Below are 6,499 nucleotides of genomic sequence, written 5' to 3'. Positions count from 1 at the left end.
GCCCGGGCGTGCAGCCCCTGCCCAGCCTGGTGGCAGCCGAGGCCACACACAGGGCAGCGCAGCAGCTGGGTGCAGATGTGCCTGCAGCTGGCAAAAGCACCTTGCCAGGGGCAGAGCAACCCACAATTGCCCCCATGCCCCCTCCCCCTCTCCCCAACCCCATCCTGCCTTCCCTGCCAGGGTGACAGCCCCACCCCAGCCCTCGCAGCAGCCCCCTGTATCCCCGGAGAGCAAAACAGGGGTCCCTGCCTGGCCCCGGGTGCAGGCTGCCAGCTGATGGTGGTGCCCTGTGCAGGGGTTTGGTGTGCTGGCGAGCTGGGGGCACCCTCTTGCCTTGGGTCCTTCTGTCCCAACAGCCCCCACCCTGCACCCCCAGCCCCCCACTCCCGGCCCTAGGCCCCCCTGTCCTCACGGGGCTTGGGGAGCCCAGGCTGCCACCCCAGGGGAGGCATGGAGAGTGGGGGGGCTGCAAGGGCACTGTCACCCCCCCGGGCACCCTGGTGCCTGCTCCCCCCAGCCCCGTCTCTGCAGCCCAGCAAGGCCAATGACCCTGCTCTGGGGCTGGGGGGGCTTTTCCTTGCCCATCACCATGATCCGCATCCTCATGGTGGCAGGGACTGGCTTGAATCCACATCTGTCCCTCTGGCCCCATGCTCCCAACGTGGGGATGGAGTGGGACACCCCCCCCGCCCCCATTGCTCATGCTAATTTGATCATCCTATGCTTTAATGGGGGACAACTTCTTGCACTTGGGAGGAGGAACCGAGCAAGGTGTTGGGGTGCCAGGCAGCTTGCAGCCCCCATGCCTACACCTGGCAGTGCAGCCTGGGCAGCCCCAAACCCCCAAATCCCCTGGCTCCTTCCCGTGGGGCTCAGCTAGGAGGAGGAGGAGGAGGAGGAGGAGGAGGAGGAGAAGGTGGAGAGGCTTCTCAGAGCTGCTGCTCGGTTTCCAAGGCAATGAGACGTAACGGCTGTTCATCCCGGCGGGGTCATCCCTCTGCACTGGAGCCCTGGAGGAAGGGGCTGAGGAGAAGCCGCAGACCCCGCAGCCTCATCCCGCAGGGGCCAGCCCTGCCCTGGGCAGCTCAGCGGGGGCCAGGCACCGCTCGGGGACACAGGGCGTTTCGCACAAGTTGTCCCCTGCCAGTCGGCATCAGTGCTGGGGATGGAGCGGGACGTTTGCTTCCCCAGCATGGCTGCCGCCGTGTCCTGCCGATGCCAGTGGGGTGCCAGACCCGGGGTGACCCCCCCAGGGGTTGCAAACCAAGAGAAACACCAGTGCACGGTGTTTCTCCCCCGCCTCTCCAGGCACCCATGGGTGCTGTCACCACTGTGTCTGGCGGCCCTGTGGTGACTCGCAGCGGCTGCTGGGTGCTCCATCCCCCCCGAGTGTGATGAAGGCTCACAGCCCCGGCTCCGCTCCCCGCACCGCCCCCTGTGTTTTCCCAACTAATTGAATTCAGAGAGATTTCTTCCCGGCAGTGCCAATCGATGAACCCCGTGTTATCAGCCCCCCCCGGCCCGCAGGATGGATATGGGCGAGGGGAAAAATTGAATTTGTGGCCATTTTCATTGGGATTTAATTGGGCAGTCTCACCTCGTTGCCTTAATCCCAGGCGCTGACGTGCACAGCCGAGCCGGCAGCTCCCCTTATTTATCACTTTTCAAATATTTGCCTCTTCGCAGTTGTGGGAAATCAATGCTCCCGCCTGTAGCATGCCGGGAGCGACCTGGCCGGGCGGCCGGGCGGCTGGGGATCCATCAGCCGCTGCCATCGCTATCGACAGGGCGATTGGGGTTTAAGAGGCACTTTGATAGCAGAACCGGCACACATTAAGTGCTCGTCATCAGGGGATGATCATGACTTATTACCGCTAATTCTCCCTGCGCAGCGGCAGGGCTGCAGGGCTCTTCCTCGCTAATCACCACGCGGCTCCGTGCTGAGGCGCCGGTGCGAGGCTCCCGCTCCGCTCCCCGGGGACGGGGTGCTGTGTCACCCCCTGTGCTCCCGGCTCGTCCCTCTGTGCCTTTGGGGGTCCTTGTCCCTCAGGTGCAGGGTGTTGCTGGAGGGCTGGGGGCTGTCTCTGCCCCCTCACCATGTGTCCAGTCTGGGGGAAGTTGAGTCCCTGCTGGGCTCCTGCCAGCCTGGCTGGGCCGGTGGAAGGGCTGCAGAGCTCTGGTTGCAGGCACAGCCGCGGGTGCCTGTGGAGAGGCCAGATGCCTGCGCTGCCCCTCTCCCCCCTCACAGGGCATCTCCAAGCCCCGGCGCTGGCTCCAGCCCCTCTATCTTGCACCATTGGCCCTCTCCAGCCATCAGCATCCTGGTCCCTGGGGGTCTCGGCTGGACAGAAGACAGGACCAGCACCTGTGAGAATGGCAGCACTGTCAGGGTGACCGTGTACGGCTGCTGTGCCAGCCCAGGGACAGCGGACAGCTGGGCTACACGGCGTCCGCTTCTCCTGCAGGCTGGGGGGCGGGGAGCTGTCTTCCCAAGCTTGTTCCAGGTGGCCCTCAGTGCCGGTGGCCATGCCAGCTTGGCTCTGGCCACGTGTTCGCCTCCCTGGGTCCCTCCTCCCCGGGATGCTCTGTGATCCCTGTGGAAACCTGGGCCACCGCCAGCCCTGGTGGCCCCATTCAGCAGCGGAACTACGGTGGGGCAGCCACCGAGCCCTTTGCCGACGTGGGCTCTCGCTGTGAAACCAGCAGGATTAATGTCATCCAGCCCCGTCGCTTGGAAGGCATCCAGTAATGAGCAGCCAGAGAGAGAGAGGGAGAGATCCTCGGTGGCAGCAAACAGACGCTGCTGTCGCCGCACAGCGGCTCTGGCACACGCGGGCTGCCAGCTTGGCGCTGGGAGCGGGATCACAGACGCACCTCCCGATGGCCCTGTGCGAGGGATGGGAGCAGTGGGTGACCCTGTCCTGTCCCCTCTCGGTGGGGAAGGGGGTCCCAGCCTCCCCACAGCAGTACCAGGGCAGTCCCCCAGCTACGGTGCAGAGGACAAAAGTCTTGGCAGCTGGATGTCGGAGCCTCACCAGCATGGGGTGGGCACTCCCAGGAGGAAGGGCACCTGGAGCTGGGAATAGCCCTGTGCCTGGCTGCTGCCATCATGCTGGCACCCATTCATCCTTGCACATGGCTTTTCTCCCATCTCCCGCCCGGCTTCAGCTCGTGCCCTGGGCAGTCCCGTCTTGGGGCCATGGCAGGGCCAGCTGCTCTGGCAGGGAGGACCCTGCTTCTAATTCCTAGCCTAAATTTATTCACAGACAGTTCAAACCTGTCATCCCTGTCCCAACACTGTGCTCCAGCCCAGCAGTGCTGTGCCCTGCTGGGTGCTCATCCTCGCAGTGTGCTCGGAGAGAGTGAGCCTGTCCCCTCCGACTCCTGGGGGACGCGGGTCTCTACGGGGACCTCCTCAGATGGACAGCAGGATTCATGACAGAAGGGCTTAGCCCAGCTCCCCTCACCAGCCCCTTGCCCTGTGCCCCCAGACAGGTCATGTCCCCTGCTACCTGCCCTGGGGTCAGAGGTGTCCCTTCCCTGTCCCCAGAGCCACCCCCGCCTGTCTCCATTGCCATGCTCGCTGCCCTCCACCCCACAGGGTAGCCCTTAACAAGCAGCCTAATCAAATTAAGAGGCCAAACCAGGCCTAATGGGGCTGGTGACATGCTCCTGACCCCCAGCTCATATGGCCTTGGTGCCGCTGCCACCAGCAACCCCAGCAGAGCTCCCCAGGGCTGTGCCGCCCGTCCCAGCGTCAGGAGCAGGTACCACCCCAGGATGCTCCGGAAAGGGCGCCAGGGCCAGCTCCTCTCCCTGCCACTGCCATGTGGGAACGCTTTCTGGAGATGAGAGATTCAGCAGAGGCTGAGCTGGGGTCTGGGGCTTTGCAGGATGGGAATTGGTTTCCTTGTTAAGCGCTGGGTTTGTTTTTTTTTTAGCAGCCTGTTTATGGGAACGGAACCGCCCCGGCGTGAATTATTCATGGCCCCTCGCAAGCTCATTCTCAAAATATCAATTTCTCCCAGTCACGCCAAGCAGCACTTAAGCCTAAAAGCCTTGTTAAAATGAACTGCAGGCCCAGTAAGCCAGGGAGGGGACAGAAGCAGCCAGGAGCAGGGCTCCTGCTCTCAGCCCCTGCACCCACCTTGCAGGTCCCAGAGCCTGCACACAGCGGGAATTGCAGGAGGGGACCCGGCATGGGGTGGAGGGTGGGCATGGGGGTGGCGGGCATCACTCCAGAGGGGAGCAAGGGAAGGTCATTGCAGCACCCGGGAACTCTCCCTCAGGCTCTCTCCCGAGCAAGCTCCTTCCCAAGCAAGGGGGACACACAGGTCTCCCTGCTCTGGGCACCACGGCAGCATTTACAGAGCCACGTGAGGAATTAATCAGGTGGAGGAGCTGGGACGGGTGCAGGCATTAGCAGGGGGAGCTGCCAGGGTGGGTGGGAGGGAGGGAGCCGCTGCGGCCACAGAGGGCACAGCGATGCGATGCTCCCCCGGGGCTGCAGTCTGGACACCGGGACCCCCCCGTGCATTCGCACGCAGCCCTGGTCAGCAAGGCACCCATGCCTGCTGGGGGCCATCGGTGCTAAACCCTCTGCTTGCCTGCTGGCGCTGGGAGGAGGGCAGGGCGAGGGCGTCTCCAGCTGCTGGGAGCAGGGGCTCAGAGGGCACCGAGCAGCCCCCCAGCCAGGGCAACACACCAGCACCCACACCAGGGCCACCCTTGGTACCTGCCAGGGCCACCGGGCATGAGGGGGGTGCAGGGCCCCCACCCCGGCCCTGCCCCTGAGCAGGCAGCCCCAGAGCAGCAGCGGGGACCCTGCAGGCAACAGCTGGGCAGGAGCAGCACTGCTGGTAATTACTAATTAAAATGCAGATGCTCCCCAAACTGCAACTTTTAGTTGCTCTAGCAACCGCTAAATCAAAAGCAACGAGGCAGGGAAACACCGAGTCATGCGGCGGGTGCCACCGTGTCGGTGTCGGCAGGAGGGGCTGGTCCTGCCCCAGCAGCCCCCAGCCCAGCCACGCAGCCACGCATTGGCATTTCCAGCATCGCTGCTGGGGACCCAGCCGGTGGGTGCACCCTGCCTTCCCCCTGCCTCACCCCGGCCCGCAGCCCCCGGGCAAGAGGGGCTCGGCCCTCTGCAACACTGGATTTTGTCCTTTTCTCTGCCCCCCTCCAAGCCCACCTCCCGCTGCACGTCCCCTTGTCCCTGCTGGGCCAGAGCAGCCTGCCTTCGCCCTGCGTTCGTGGTGCTGTCTGGCTGGACTGGGCATCCCAAAGCGGGGATGGGGGATAGTTTCCCCCAGGACCTCCCTCCTGCTTCTGAGAGCAGCCACGCACAGGAAGGCAAAAAAAACCCCCAACACATGGAAAACTCAGACGTTATGTGCCCTGCCCAAAGAACTGTGTTAAAATATGTTTTAGGAAGGAGGACACCCCATTTCTCCTTAAACTCCTGCCTAAACACCTCCCCGGTGTCACCTCTCACACTGCGGCTTGCCCCGGCCCCTCAGGCTGTGATGCTGCAGCAAACCATCTTCTTCCTCGTTATTATTTCACAAGTCTTCCTCACGCCAGCAAAGTTTTTGCACCCTCACATTGCCTGGTGGTGCAAACAGTAAATAGTTTTGGTGTCCAGGGCCTCTCCTTGGCATAGCCCGCCCCTGATGCCTCCCCGTTAACAAGGCTGTCCATGAGCAGGTTTTTAATCCATCTACTGTGCCCTCTTAATTCCTTGTAAAGAAAGTTTTTAATCAAAATGTCATGTGGCAATAAGTGAAACGCTGGAGGGAAATCAGTGGTGCTCTGCCGGGGCTGCTGCCCGTACCTGCCAGGCTCCGCTCCTGCCCAAAGAGGCAGTGGGTCTGTTCTACCGGGCTGATGTGGGACACACAGCAGTTCCCCTCCCAGCTCTTTGACACAACCCCAGAGGAACCCCCCACTGTTTTGTTGAGCTCAGCATCTCCCCACTTGGTCCTTGTTTTTTGCACCGTCCCTTTTTATTTGCCGTCCTAGCCCAGGGGAAAGTGGCTCTGCCTCCAGCATGTGGTTCAGGCCAGGCTCCAGGCTTTGGGCGTGGTTCCATTTTTCCATCATTTGTCCAAATGAGTGGTGTAAAAGACTTGTCAGCAAGAACCCTTGGCAATGGGGTGGGTTACCTGCGCCCGGGGACCTGCCCCAGCTGCACCCACGCCACCCCAGCCACATCCCCTCCCGCTGCAGGTCTGCGGGTCCCCTGCCCGCCGGCATCACCAGCCCCAAAGTGGGTGCCAGCGGGGGCGCCCAGCACCCAGGTACCCTGGGTGGGAGGATGTCAGCATGTGACAGTGTGATCATTTCCATGGCAACGCAAGCACCGGCTGCTCCAGGGTGTTGGTGCCGGCGCCCGGAGCTAGGGCCCGTCGGTACGTTCCTCCTGGAGGGAACCAGCATGGGGTGGGCACCCGCTGCCGATGGCAGGGGGCGAGGGGCTGGCACCGGCCCGAGCTCC

This window comes from Egretta garzetta, unplaced genomic scaffold (genome assembly GCF_000687185.1).
Source record: "Egretta garzetta isolate BGI_Z169 unplaced genomic scaffold, ASM68718v1 scaffold75, whole genome shotgun sequence".
Lineage (NCBI taxonomy): Eukaryota > Metazoa > Chordata > Aves > Pelecaniformes > Ardeidae > Egretta > Egretta garzetta.
The sequence above is the reverse complement of the archived record's forward strand: the minus strand, read 5'-3'. Positions refer to the sequence as shown.